This window comes from Canis lupus, chromosome 1 (genome assembly GCF_011100685.1).
Source record: "Canis lupus familiaris isolate Mischka breed German Shepherd chromosome 1, alternate assembly UU_Cfam_GSD_1.0, whole genome shotgun sequence".
Taxonomy (NCBI): Eukaryota; Metazoa; Chordata; class Mammalia; order Carnivora; family Canidae; genus Canis; species Canis lupus.
In genome coordinates this window covers 71607913-71623064 of record NC_049222.1, presented here as the reverse complement: position 1 = coordinate 71623064, position 15152 = coordinate 71607913, and positions in this window count along the sequence as shown.

Sequence of the window (15152 nt, the reverse complement as noted above, 5' to 3'; positions counted from 1 at the left end):
ACCAGTCCCTGTGAAACCTGCCAGATCATGTCCTTTCTCAGCTCATCTCCTGGAGCTTGATAGGAAGAGGCACGGGGTGGCACGGAGTACTTTATTACTGGTGCTGTTTAGAATGCTTGCATGTGGTGAAAATAAAAAGCCAGTGGGACCCTGGGTGGGTTTTATGGTTGTTTTTAAACTTCCCTTGAACAATCCATCCCATTGTGCATTTGGCTGGACTGCTCCCGTTGCCCCGCCCTTGATATGCTACCTATCATTTCTCCCAGTTCAGGAAAATCTCTAATCCCTAGTAGTTGCAAGCAGCTGCCAATACACAGCATGTTCCCACATGCCTCACCTTCAAACAGCATGGTCAACCCACCCTGCAAATCTAGTAAATTACAGCGGGAAAGACCTAAGAGAGTCTATTTAAAACACTTCATTTTATGAAGAAAAATTTTATTTTTAGTTTTTAAGATTTGGAAATCCTTTCTCCAGCATTATTTTGTTGGTTTCTCAGGAAGGATAAGCCCACTTATCCTCATGCCTACTTGAAGACAGATGTGGGACTGTAGAAGTCATGTGACTTGCTCAGGGTCACACCACTCAGTACTCCCAACGTCTAGTCTTGAGACCTCAGGGGCGTGTAAAGCCTATACTTGCTTTTTACAATTACTTAGAACTCAAGGCCTTTTGTTTATACATGTAGGCTCAGACACCTTTACTTTAGGGCATTCTGAGCTATAATCCCAAATCCACAAAGTTACCCAGGAAACAGCAGTTTCTTGCAGAGAGAAGCCAGGTCTGATTCATCTTTGTGTCTCCTGCGTACACGGGCAATGGGTAAGTGTGCTCCGTGAATAGATGGAGTCTTGAGACGCTGGTGCCGACCAGTGCACATTGAGCCCTAATGGGCTCAAACACCATGTCAACACAAAGCAGTATAAAGACCTGTGTCCTTTTATTTTTTATTTATTTTTTGTATTTTTTTTTATTAGAGTTCGATTTGCCAACATATAGCATAACACCCAGTGCTTATCCCGTCAAGTGCCCCTCTCCGTGCCCGTCACCCAGTCACTCCATCCCTTGTTCGTTTCCCAGAGTTAGGAGTCTCTCATGTTCTGTCTCCCTCACTGATATTTCCCACTAATTTTCTCTCCTTTCCCCTTTATTCCCTTTCACTATTTTTTATATCCCCCAAATGAATGGGACCATATAATGTTTGTCCTTCTCTGATTGACTTACTTCACTCAGCAAATACCCTACAGTTCTATCCACGTTGAAGCAAATGGGAGGTATTTGTCATTTCTAAGGGCTGAGGAATATTCCATTGTATATATAGACCACATCTTCTTTATCCATTCATCTTTCGATGGACCACAACTTCTTGCAAGGTTCATCTAATAAAGGCAAAGGAAACAAAAGCAAAAATGAATTATTGGGACTTAATCAAGATAAAAGCTTCTGCACAGCAAAAGAAACAGTCAACAAAACTAAAAGACAACCTACAGAATGGGAGAAGATATTTGCAAATGACATATCAGCTAATATCCAATATCTATAAAGAACTTATTAAACTCTACAGCAAAGAAACAAACAATCCAATCATGATATGGGCAAAAGACATGAACAGACACTTCTCCAAAGAAGACATACACATGGCCAACAAGCACATGATCTGTGTGCTTTTAAAGAAGAAAAAACTGTTGAGGAAAGTGGTGTGTTCACTGGGACTTGCCAAGAGGGTGAGTATATAAAACAGTGCTGTCAGGGCAGTGAACAGCCCTACCATGAGGCTGACATGATATGGTGGGAAGCCAAGGGAAGGCTATATTAATTATGATTACAAGTTATTTTTCCAACTTTCCAAATCGTATTCTTTTTAAAAATGCTTACCTGTTAATCCTTGTGGATGTGCCAAAAAAGTATTATAGTCTTCTCAAATGTGTTGCTCTTTGAGAATAATGATGTTGAGTCTACACGTTATTTCTGATTCTTACAATGTTTCTTTAAGAGGATGCCCATCTTGCAGATAAGAACACCAACTCTCATCTGTTTAAGAGCCCATCCCAGCTCATGTTGTGGATAACTGGGAGTTGTATTGAGTTTAGGTAAGATTCCAAAGCTTTGCAAGGGAGCTTGCAGGGTGAGAAACTATCCTCCAGCCTTGGATAGAGTCACAATCCTAAAGACCCAGGGCCACAAAGATTGGTCAGGCCGCTAGTGAGGAGCCACTCTTTTCGTGTCCTTTCAGGGAAGCCCTGTCCACTTGGGCTATTTCAGCTGCCCCTAGAGGAGATTTCAGTCATGTACACGTACGCTGGGGTCCCAATGAATATCAGGCCTGGTGACACCAACCAAAGGGTAGTGACTCCTTAGTGCCCTTACCAGTGAGACAAGTCCTGAAACAGAAAAGGGGGCAGGGAGATAGGGGCTGAGAAAGAAGACTGCCATGGAAATGGTGGAGCAGTGGTGTGGGGTCGCACCATAAAGACTCAGCCCTAAATTAGGCAAAGGAGGAATCAGGAAGACCACTGGGCATCCTGGGCTGAGATGGGCAGCCCTACCACCTGTGACCTAAGATGGGCTCAGAAAACACTCCATGTGGTGGCAGATATTACTGGAGCAGAAGCATCCAGATCTTGGGCGCTGGAGCCTGAAGGGCTGGGTTGATGATGGCTCTGTCCAGCAAGCCTCTTCACCTCTTGTTTTCCTTGCCTGTGAAGAGGGTCCTGCCTCCTTCGAGATGTTTGTAAGGATTCAAAATAGAATGCTTGCAACACACTTAGCGTGTGGTCTGCCTCCCAGCAAGCAATCACTAAAGGTAGCTGTTCTCATTAGTGTTCTTTTACTTTTTTTGAGTTTAGGATTTTTCTAAAAGCCTATAGTGCCCATTATCCACATACATTCAAAGTCTTCAGCTCATTTTTGGAGTCAGGGAAATGATTTGGAGTTAGAGAACATTCTGGAAAGCACTTTGGGAACAGTCTTCCTGGACAAGGCTGAGATCCTCAACTATAAGATCGCCATAATAACAGGACCTACATCCTTTATGGCAGCTGAGGTTGAAGGAAATAGTGCATATTTTAGCACAGTGTCTGTTGCATAGAAAACCTTCAAAAATGTTAGCAGTTGTCTTTATTATTTTAACTAATCACATCATTGTCACCATAGTCACTCTTTAAATTTTGGAGCATGAAGTTAGTTTGTTTTTTGTATCTTGTTTTCAAATTTCATTACCAAGAATTGGTTAGTTTTTGGTTCACTAGCTGATTACCATTTTTTTGGTCAAGAGACAATATCATTAGAATTTTATTGGCTAATTAATAAATTTTTTTTCTGAGAGTCTATTCTACACTGCGTTTGTACACTGTTCTAGCACCGTGAAATCTCTCCTATCTTCTCAGGGTAGTTCAGGCTAACTTATATTTATCATAGACTAACCCAGTGGGCCTTCACTGGGGATGCTGTTACCCTGCTCATAGGCAATATCTGGAGCCATTTTTGATTTGTCGACACTGAGGTTGGGGGGCCGCCGCTTGGGTGGCTCAGTCGGTTTAGTGTCTGCCTTTGGCTTGGGTCATGATCCCAGGGTCCTGGGATGGAGCTCCCGGGTCAGCGGGGTGGGGGGAAGGGGGTGTCCCTGCTCAGCAGGAAGCCTGCTTCTCCCTCTCCCTGTGCCCCAACCCCTGTTTGTGCTCTCTGTCAAGTAAATAAATAAAATCTTAAAAAAAAAAAAACTGACCTGGAGGTTGCTGCTGGCATCTCTCGTCTGGAGGTCAGAAGTACTGTGAAATACCCTGAAATGCACGAGAGAGCCCTGCACAGCAAAGCTGGACCTAGCCCAGACACCAGCAGTGCCGAGGCTGAGAGACCCTGGTCTGGTGTCTACCCTTCCTGTCCTCTCTTGCTTGAGAACTGCCAAGGGAACCAGGGCCTGGTCACTGTGGTCTCTCACATCGGGCACTGTTTCTGAGAAATGCAAGTTGTGCAGCCCTGCAAAACGTTTTTAAGCCAAAGAAGAAAAATCACAGAGATCCAAAGCCTTTCGAGCGGTCCCTCCTCCCGGCTGGGTACAGCAGCCCTCTGGCATCCGTGTCCTCGCCCAGGCGCGGGCCTCGCCTAAGCTGGGCAACATTTTCCGTTTGGATCAAGCCTCCTAAGGAATCCACGGACTCCGAGCACTGAGGTCTGTCTGACCAAAGCAGGCGGGGGAAGGGCTTGGGTTCGGGGGGCTGATGCTGAACTTTCAACCCTCCTTAGCAATGTTGGCTGACCAGCAAAGCCAGCTGTACTTGGACAGTACTTTACACAAACAGACAACACAGACTGTTATCTTTCAAATTGGAGGCTTTCTCCAATGTCTTCTCATGTGGGCACTGTGCTCAGGCAGGAAGACCACCCACAGGCCAGCGCACAGCACCTCCCTGGGAGGCCTGTAATCACCCACTGCTCTCGCCACCTGCTCAGGCTGGGTTATCAGATGTGAAGGAGCCAGCTAATAACCGTTTATAAGCTATAAATGGAAGTGGCCATGGCAGGGAGCTGACAAACATTTGGGGGGCAACTTATTTGTGTAGCTGACTGTCATTTGCACCCCCTCTCAACGGCTTGAAAGTATGTGTTTCAGGTTACAGGATGTCCAAATGGCCCTCTGCAGGGAGGGCTGCCCTGCAGACGTGCTGTGTCTGTGGACAGTGACAGCAGCCCTGGATCCTTTCAGCCTTCCTAGACATCAGACTTTTTCCCTTAACTGGTGCTAAAAAGGAAATTCCCAAGCTGGGACTCCCTAAAACATCTCGTGTGCTCTGGGGTCTCAAATCTCAGTTTGTCTAAAAAGTGAGCTTTTACATACTCCATTAGTCTGGGCTGTTTTTCTTTTTTTCCCCAGGGGAGAGAAAGTGAGGCTAGAGATGCTGCACTTAGATGGACAGCTGACGGTCTGGGGCAACGGCAGATCCGGGCTACCACAAAGCATTTCAGTAAACGCTATAGGGCTGCGGACGAACCACCGTCCAGGTTAGCAGCTATCAGATATCCAAAGAGGGAGGTTTTGGACATGAAAACTGTGAGGAATGGGGAAGAAGGGCCTTGGACATTTAGATAACAGCAGTGTCACCTGTCCTTTCACAGGGTGGGGGGAGTGGGCGGAGCCAGCTGACCCAGCCCGGTTTTATCTTCCAGGGAAGCCAGAGTTGGGAACAGGGTGTGGCCAGAGTTTTCAGGCTCTGAGCCCTCTGTGCTGGATGCTATCCACAGGCCTGCTCGGGTGCGGGGGCCGGCAGGTGCCCATAGCGCTGGGTCCCAGGCCCCTGCCATCCCTTTCTGTCTTAACCTTTTTCCATCCACATCCTTATTTGCCACAAGAAAGCTCTGGCTCCCAGCCCTGCGGGAAGCTAGGATGTTTGGCTTGAAACTCTCGTCAGGGATTCCAGCCGTAACTGGGCTGGAGGGAAGACGGCGGCAGACAAGGTTGTGGGCCATGCAAGGCCTCGGAGGACCTGCGAGCAATGCCCCAGAGACTCAGTGTGGCCGCTTGTATCAAGGGAGGGACAAGGGGCCCAAGAGCAGGAAGGTTTCAGAAACGCCTGACTCGACTTGGCCTCCAGAGGGGTCACATCCTCGTGGGCACCGAGAGAGCGTCGAGCAGAGGAGGGGGCGCAGCAGGAATGTCCGCGGGGCCTTCCCAGGGACAGGAGGACTGGCCGCCCAGAGCAGAGAGGGGCCTGCAAGTTACGGGCAGGGAAGGCGGGCGCCTGCTGGCTCAGCGGGTGAGCCTCCGCCTTTGGCTCAGGGCGGGATCCCGGGGTCCTGGGATCGAGTCTGACATCGGGCTCCTGGCAAGGAGCCTGCCTCTCCCTCTGCCTGTGTCTCTGCCCCTCTCTGTGTCTCTCATGAATAATTAAATCTTTTAAAAAAACAAAACAAAACAAAGGTCAGGGAAGGAAGGAAGTCGCGGTCAGGCTGTTAGGGGCTGGGGCCCTCTGTGAAGGGCCAGGCTTGCCCTTGGGGTGCCGGAGCAGGAGGGGCCGGTCCCATCCGCAGAGAGGGAGGCTGCGGGAGCCTGGGGGGGCCTGCGGGCGGCTAAATGGGTGCCCCCAAGTGGGAGGAGTGTCCGCTCAGAGGCAGCTGGAGGCCAGAGCGAGCCACTCCAGAGTGTCAGCCCCGCAGAGGGGGGGTTACGACTACACTGATGCCCAGTTGTCAGAAATTCGAGTTCAGAGAAGTTAAGCAATTTTCCTAAGGTCACACATCTTGTAAATGGTTGAATTAGAATTCAAACTTCGGCCTGGTGGGTGCAAAAGACCGCGCCTTCCCGTTTTCCCTCAGATTCTCTCTCGACTTCGCAGTGTAGGATTTCTTTCATGTGAGGCTTTTGCTTTTTTCTACGACTGATACAGGGCCTTGAGCACAGAACTTTTTTTGATACATCTTAAATATTAATCTTTCTGCTACCAAATTTCTCACTAATAAGTATTCTATTAGTCTACTACTTCAAAAAGTCAAAGACAAGAACAAAAACTTTTGGCCTCTTCTTAAAAGCATCCAAATTAATTACAATTATTTACTAAGTTAAAAATTATAGCCTATTTTTTTTTTGCAAAGCAAAAGGAATTTCTGAAAGATAAAGGAGGCAATATAAATGTATTCCTTGTCTTTGCTACAAAGTATTTCTCTAGAAGTTTTTGTTAACTGAGTTCTTTGATAAAACTTCCACAATTTTCTAAAAGTGAAATGTATACTGCTGTCTTCAAAATAGCTCCCCAGCCAGATTCATCCCTGTACTTGTTAAAATATCACTTACATATTTGAGGGAGGAAAGTACATGGATCATGCAAGGTCTCACAGTAACTAGAAGTTAGAATTTAAGATTAGTATTTACCACTTCTGCTCTACATGCAAGCCAGAGCCAGGTTACCTCCCATATAGGTTCAGGGGAAAATGAAATCAGAAACCTAGCTATGGTGATTTTTACTGCGTTGAAGTTTTTGCCAAAGTTGGGTTCTGGAAGGAATTTCTCTTCAGGGCATTTTGGCAGGGACTTTGCTTTTTTTTTTTTTTTTTTCTCAATTTTCACCTGGAGCACTTAGCTGGGATCCTCTATTGTATAATCAGTTTGCCTCAACCCTTCCTGCCCTCTTCTGTAATTTAAATCATAGAATAGTGGTCTTGTATTGCTAGAGAAAGTAATATATAAGAGTACATTACAGTGTATCTTTGTTACTGGCATTTATCTTTGTTCCTTCCTCCATAACCAACTGACAAGCACCAAGGGATGGCCTTCATTAATTTACTGGGGAATTAGCATTTTCTGTCCAGTAATGTTGCTCTTTTACCCAAGGAATTTCTATTGCCCACAGGTGGTTTGATGAAGCCACTGTTTCTGTATTAGTGATCTTTATATTCCATGAACCCAACATAAAAATCATTATGTCCACCGAGGTCTAAAGCAAATTAGGTTAGAATGTAAAGAAACAGAAAGATATTACTTTTTCATTTTGTTTGTTTCATTTTTAAATTAAAATGATGAAACTTTAAAATAGGATTGTTACAGACAGGGCTTTATGCCTCAGAGGGCCAGGAACTGAAGAAGAAAAAAAAAAAAAGCAGCAAGAGAAAAACAATGAAAAATGTTGATTTGGATAATACAAATTTTGCAACCCTCTATATTAAACTATAACAGCCTGCTGTATAGTAGCCTGCTGTATGCACTGTTTCTTACACAAAGAAAAATATCAATTATCATTGATATTGTTACTAAAATCTCAATCCCAGGATGCAGGGGAAATGGAAAAACTGAGCATGTGCAGGCCAACATCCCCACACTGCCCTCTGGTGGTGGCTCGCCTCTTGGCGCTTCTGCATCCCTCCCAGAGCTGAGGCGCCGGGAGCCTGGGGCGTCTGAGAGCCATGGCCACAAGAAGGAGGTCACTGCAGGAACTTTACGGTTATATCTCTTTCTGTGTCTTTACACATCTGGTTCCACCTCCCCACTGGAGCCTGCTAGCTACCTGGGGACAGGATCATGACATCTTCATTTTGTGTACCTAGTGCCCCCATTTAATAGATGCCCCGTGCCTGTTGAATTTATGTCAACTGAGTGAAGAAAGAGACACCTTATTACAGTAGGGTGTGGCTGGGCGCCTGGCTGGCGCCGTCAGTAGGGCATGCAGCTCTTGATCTCAGGATGGTGAGTTTGAGCTCTACATTGGGTGTAGAGATTACTTAAAAATAAAATCATAAGAAGAAAAAAAGGAGAGTGTGGCTGAGTGTCCCCACTTCTTTCAGAATAAGGGGACTGTGAGGGAACTTGCATAGTGGGGACCTGGAGCGTGGGCACTTGCATTGTGGGGCCGACTTTAGATTCAATTCAACCCCTGCTGCTGTGCCCTGGCCATTTTCTCTCTCCATCACTGATGTGGCTGAGATGATTGGGCCCGCAGGAATCAGACACAGCATTTGAAAAATTATTTGAAAAACCAATATTCTCTACACATTTCAAATGCAGGGACATTGAGAATCAAATGTAGAAAGGAAATAGCAGCTGACAGCAACTCTTCGACCTCCACCACCCAGGCACAGTGGCACTGACTTCTAGAAGTGCTTCCTTTTTTTTTTTTTTTTTTTTTTTTAAGATTTTATTTATCTTTTTGAGAGAGTGAGAAAGAGCACAGCATGAGCAGGGGCAGAGGGAGAGGCAGGTTCGCCTCTGAGCAGGGAGCCTGATGTAGGGCTTGATCCCAGGACCTCAAGACCATGACCCAAGAGGAAGGCAGTCACTTGACCGACTAACCCACCCAGATGCCCCTAGAAGTGCTTCCTGATGGAATAATTTAGTCCACCCTTTGTTCTCTCACACCTCCTCCTGCCCATGTGCAAATCATTCCACAGGGCTATATCTGTGAAATTAGAGTGCTGATTACCTAGAACTTTCCAGCTCAGACATTCCTTGACTCTAAAGCTAGTCTCTCATAATTTTTTTCTTTTTATTTGAATTCATTAAAATTTTGTTTTTAAAAGGTGATGCTGTAGACATATGTTCCCTGCTCTGCCTGCTGGTCCTTCATCCCCACCAGCATCTCTAACCAGTCTGCCCTTGACTCCTGCCTTTATCGGAGATGGCCTTTGTGAAGATGGGCTTCCATCTTCAGCCTTTTTAAAGAAAGCTCACATGAAGAAAAATATTCATTGTAGCGGTGTTCCTAATTGCTCAAAGCCAGAACCAACCCAGATGGACACTGCAGTGTGGCCGTATTCTGGATTATTATACCACAGTGACGATGACTGGCTATACACGGGTACATGTAAAACGTGTGGTGTGATGACCTGCCTGCCTGAACACCCATGATCAGGGAGTTACACCAAAAAAGAGAAAATATGGGAAACACTTGACATTTTAGATTTCCATTTCTTCCTAAATGGGAGATTTTAAGAAAGCATATTTTGAGAGAAACCTTAATTGACATTTCAGGGCAGCGTTTCTCACGGTGAGGCTGTGAAGCCCATCCAAATCATCCGGGAGCTTGCTAAAAATGAGGATGCCTGGGCCTGCTCTGGCGCTCCTGCAGCAGTTGCAGGTGGGGCAGGAAGAATTGTCATCAAGTCCCCGACTGGTTCTTCTGCAAAGCAAACTCAGACACTTGCTGTAAATTTTGGTTAACTCCTAAAGAGGGTGGTTCTTTGCTAATCTCCTAGCTTTCTTATCGTCTTGAATATCATGAAGACCCCTGACAGTTGAGGGCAAGAGCTGAGCTCAGGAGCATTCAGAACTGAGGGGGCCTCGCCTCCCCTAATTTCCTGGGTTATTCAAGAATCAGATTTATGAAGAGTGGTTGGCCAATGAGACAGTATTGCCCCGCAGCCTAAGACAGCAGATTTTAGATTAGATTTCTTAGGGCAGAGAGAAGCCAAGAATGCCGTGCTTGCTTTAAGACAAAGCCGTAAGCCCGGGGATGTGGCTGCATATTTGCTGTGATGAACTTAGTATGTGATGAGCGAAAGACAAATAACAACAGTCAAGATAAGCTGATTGGGTTTTTTTTTTGTTTTGTTTTTTTTGTTTTTGTCCTTTCTAAAGACAGATTTCAGATCTGTCCGATAGCTGACCTTCAAGTCCCTACTTTATTATTCTAAGACATGTCGCCACTGCAGGAAGCAATAGTGTTGGTCAGAGGGAAAAATTCAGCAGCAGTTTTGTTTAGTCTCTGCCAGGGGTGCAGAGCAGCACAGGAACGAGTTAGGTATGGTTTCTTTTTTTTTTTTTTTTTTATGATAGGCACACAGTGAGAGAGAGAGAGGCAGAGACACAGGCAGAGGGAGAAGCAGGCTCCATGCACCGGGAGCCTGACATGGGATTCGATCCCAGATATCCAAGACTGCGCCCTGGGCCAAAGGCAGGCGCCAAACCGCTGCGCCACCCAGGGATCCCAGGTATGGTTTCTGTTCACCTGATAGCAACGTGTGGGATCACTGATTCACCCTCTTAGATGTGGGGACATCTCCTGGATCAAGATCATGAAATGAGTGACTGGGTCTTCCTGGCCAAGGACAAGGGGGGGAAATTGAGACAAACACTGGATCATTTTAGCAAAGGGGAAATAGCAACTTTATTTCCTCTGCAATCTCTGTGCTTTTGGTGTGCAGACCCACCTAAATAAATATATTTAGTCATTATGAAAATAAGATTTATTTCAGAGTGTCCACCTGAATTAACTGACGGATGGAGTTTTCCTTGGTTACTGTACATCACATGACCTCAGAGACCACATTTCACAGTAGTTGAGTATGGATTATGCAGTCCCCTGACTGACAACAAGGTTTTCGTTTTGTTTTTTAAAAGATTCTATTTATTCATAAGAGACACACAGAGAGGCAGAGACATAGGCAGAAGGAGAAGCAGGCTTCCTGCAGGGAGCCCGATGCAGAACTCGATCCCAGGACCCGGGGATCATACCCTGAGCCGAAGGCAGACGCTCAACCGCTGAGCCGCCCAGGTGCCCCTACGAGGGGTTTAAATCCCAGCTTTGTGGCTTCAACTGTGGGTGACCTGAGTTGGGTGACCAACTGTCCTGGTCTGCCAGGGACTGAGAGGTTTTCTGGGTTATGGAATTTATAGCCCTGGAACCAGGAACATCCTGGGCAAACCAGGACCAGTCAGCCATCCTAAACCCGTGGCTCAGTGTCCTGTCTGTAAAGTGGGGGCACCGGTGGAGTAACTGACCTGCAAGGTGGTTGGGGGATTAGAGGAGATGATTAACATTTGGAACAGCGGAACAGCGAGCCCACTGTGTTTGGCATCACTTTGACACTAAAGATGGCCTGTTTTACCTGTTCCCTATTGTGTGTAAAGACCAGACGGCAGACATCACTTATGGACCTTGTGGAAAGTCCACTGGAACCTTCCTCCACTGTGTGAGATGCTTGTAACAGGTACTTGATGTTTTCCATGTGGTTAACAGTCATGACAGTAGGGGCTTGGATGTCCCCTATGTTTCTCTGGTTGACTGTGGTGTAGCCAACACACTCACCAGTGAGCCATGGAAGGGGGAGGGCATGGCTGTCTCAGGAAGCCGGTCAAGGAAAAGGGACTCGATTAGTTCTTTGATTTCCTCCAAAGTTTTTGGTGTGAAAAAAGAAAAGTATGATGGGAAAAGCGGGTCATCCATGCCCAGGGCAGGTGGTCATCACTGCCTGGGGCATAGATGGAGACGGGCGGGGAGGTGCCCTGGGTGGGGAGGGGAATCGTTAGGGCTGGGGGAGGGGAGGTTCAGCAGAGGCTTAGGTCCTTGAGCTAGTCAGGAAACTTAAAGACCACCTTGACACAGGAGGCCCCATCACAGAAGGAAAAGGGACCTGATTTGTTCTTTGATTTCCTCCAAAGTTCATGGTGTGAGTGTGGAACCCAGGAAATTTAACAAAATCCCCTACCCCTGGACAAGCAGAGACCTGCTTAGGGCACTGCCCCACCCTAGTCAAGACCAGGGCATACCCTAATCGGAAATCCGCTCAGTGATAGGCCAGTTCAAATGGATACTATAGGGTAAGATGTAATTCAATCGGCCACCTGCTTGTGGACCCACATGACTGTGCAACTTTCTGCATACCCCATTGGCCACTGGTCCCTATAAAGCTGCTATGCCTCTTGGTCTCAGGGTCCAAGTCCCTGCTCCGCTGTGTCGGGTATACTTGGACCCAAGCTCGAGCTTGTAAATAAACCCTCGGGTGTTTGCATCAGTGTCAGCTCCTCGGTGGTTTCTTGGATTCGCGATCTTGGGCACAACAGTGAGAAAAGTATGATGGGAAAAGCAATCAGTAATGAAAAGTAAATTGAGGAACCATGTACCTGCTGGGCCAGCTTACAATAGATCTCTCCGTTCATTCATGCATTCAGTAAATCAACACATACAATTATTGAACACCTACTATGTTGAGTGCTGCCTGTGCTCGAGATATGTCCAGAACACAGCAGACAATGGCTTTCTGTCCTAGTGGGTACAAATTTCTGTTCCCTCCCTCAGCATGTAGTTATGGAGTCCTCACTGTGTTCTGTGCAGTGTTCTAGGCACCTGGTGGCATTTACAGACTAATAAACATACATATAGGAAAATATCAGGGTAATGGGAGAATAATATTGGCTAATGCTTACCGAGTGCCTACTCTGGGGATGATGCTGCTCCAAGCGCTTGAGGCGTATCACCTCATTGAATCCTCACAATAATCTACCTCATATTAACTAACTAACCTACTTCATATTAAATGAGTGAATATATTATTATAAAGATTTTATTTATTTATTTAGAAAGTGAGTGGGGGGGCAGGTAGAGGGGGAAGGAGAGAGATAATCTCAAGCAGGCTCCACATTCAGTGAGAAGCCTGATGTGAGGCTGGATCTCACAACCCTGAGATCACGATCTGAGTCAAAATTAAGAGTCACTTAACCAACTGAGCCACTGAGGCACCTCGTGAATATTAATAATTGTTATTCTCGTCTTATAAATGAGGAAATTGAGGCAGAGATGAGAGCAAGGATTAATGCTCCCATGCCTACACCTAACCACCACACTACACTGTTGCTCTAGAATAGTGCTTCTCGACTAGGGTCAGCTTTGCCCCATAGGGAGAATTTAGAAATGTCTAGGGACAGTTTTGATTGTCACAACTTGTCTGGTGTGTAGAGGGCAGGGATGGTGCTAACATCCTACAATGCACAGGATAGCCCTCACAACAAAAGACTGAGCAGCCCAAGATGTCAACAGTGTTGAGGTGGAGAAGCTCTGTTCCAGAATGCCTGGGGAGTGGGCAATGTCAGATAGGAGGTCACAGAGGGCTCTGTAATCTTCAGTGTTTGAGCCGAGTCCATGATCACAAGACGTCCAAAGGCATCAGGCATGCACATATTTGGGAATGGCAAGTGCAAAGGCCGGAGGAGGATGGGCACTGGGTGTGTGCAAGCAAGCCAGTGTGATGCGAGTGAGTGACTGAGGAAGAGTGTGAGAGGTGGAGCTCAGATCAGGTAGGGAGTTGTAGCTGAAATAAGGGGCTGAATTTATGCTCAGTACAATTAGAAGCCACAGGAAGGCCAAAACTGTGATTCTATGTGGCTTTTTATCTTCTTTTTTTCTTATCTGTGTTTTACAGTTTATGGGCTGAATCATGCCCCCTTCAACTCACAAGTTGAAAAATCCTAATCCCAGGACCAAGGAATGTAACTGTATTTGGAGATGCAGCCTTTAAAGAGGTGATTAAGTTAAAATGAGGTCATTACGGTGGGCCCTAATCCAATCTGACTAGTGTCCTTATAAGAAGAGGAGATTAGGACAGAGACACACATAGAGGGAAAGCCTTGTGTGGGCACAGAGAGAAGACAGCCATTTACAAGCCAAGATGGCAGGCCTCAGAGGAAAGCAATCCTGCTGACACCTTTATTTCAGACTTCCAGCCTCCAGAACTGTGAGGAATAAATTCCTGGTGTTTAAGCCACCCTATCTGTGGTACTTTGTTATGACAGCTCTGGCACACTAACACAATGACTGTTTTCCAGGGAGAGAAAAGTGTGTACACAAAGGAGTGATTAAAGAAAAAAAAAACACGTAGCAAAATTCTTTAAAAAGAATAACCAAAGTAGACATTGTCAATATGTCTGAGATCCAAGTAGAAACTAAGGCTTTCTTTAAAAACTCGCTGTAAGGATAAGAAGATAAATGATTAAAAAAAATGTGAGTGCCCCAAGAAGAATAGAAGCAAGAGGACATGCTCGTGGCAACCTACCCCAGAAGGCCAGACACACTCATCTTGAGGTGAAGGCTGCACCATCTCCGGCCACCCAGCCATCAGGGGACTGAGTTTGGTGAGAAGCACACAGAGCTGTGGGGTATGCGTTGTAGTCAATACCTTTCTCCTTCAGATGAGTTTTTAAGAACTGCTTTGGAAAAGTCAGTTGAGTTTACAAAAGGCATTCAAAGGTTATGAAAGGTGTGGCATCATAGCAATAAAAAGAAAAGGAAAGGAAGGAGAGATAGAGGCAGGGAGACAGAAAGGGAGGGAAGAAGGAAGGAATGGAGGGAGGGAGGGAGGAGCAGAGACAAAAGACATAAGTGACTCAAATGTTTTAGCAGATGGAGTCTCCTAATGGCCACTATGGATAGATGCCAAAATAGAAAAGGGGAGTTTTAAAGAAAATCTATAATAAAATATGGAAAATGGACTAAAGAGGAGAGACAAAGGAAGTGTAGAAGTACCTTGAACTTTTCATTTTCATGTGTTCAGAACAGTGCTGGTTTGTGGACCACAGACACAGCGCCATGTAGTGTTTCTCTATGTCCCATTATGAATGGACCATGACAGCCACCCCCAAAGTCCATGCCCGGTCAATTGTGGAAGTGCCTTATTTGGATCTCAGAAGGAAAGCTCAATTGTGTCTTCTCTGCAATGCAATCTGGCCTACACAGAGAGGGCTGGAGCAGAGCTGTTAGGATTTTCTTTATTTAGAACTACCCATTGCCCTCACTTACCCGCCAGCTTGTGAGAAACTGTCCTCTCAGTAAATGCCCAAGAACAATGAACACTGACCAAACATTTCCACTGATCCTCCCAGTCTGGGCCTCACTTTTCAGTTTGCTAAATGCTTGCTGTACCAAATTCCCCCTGGGGAAAACCCCTTCTTCCCAAGTGTC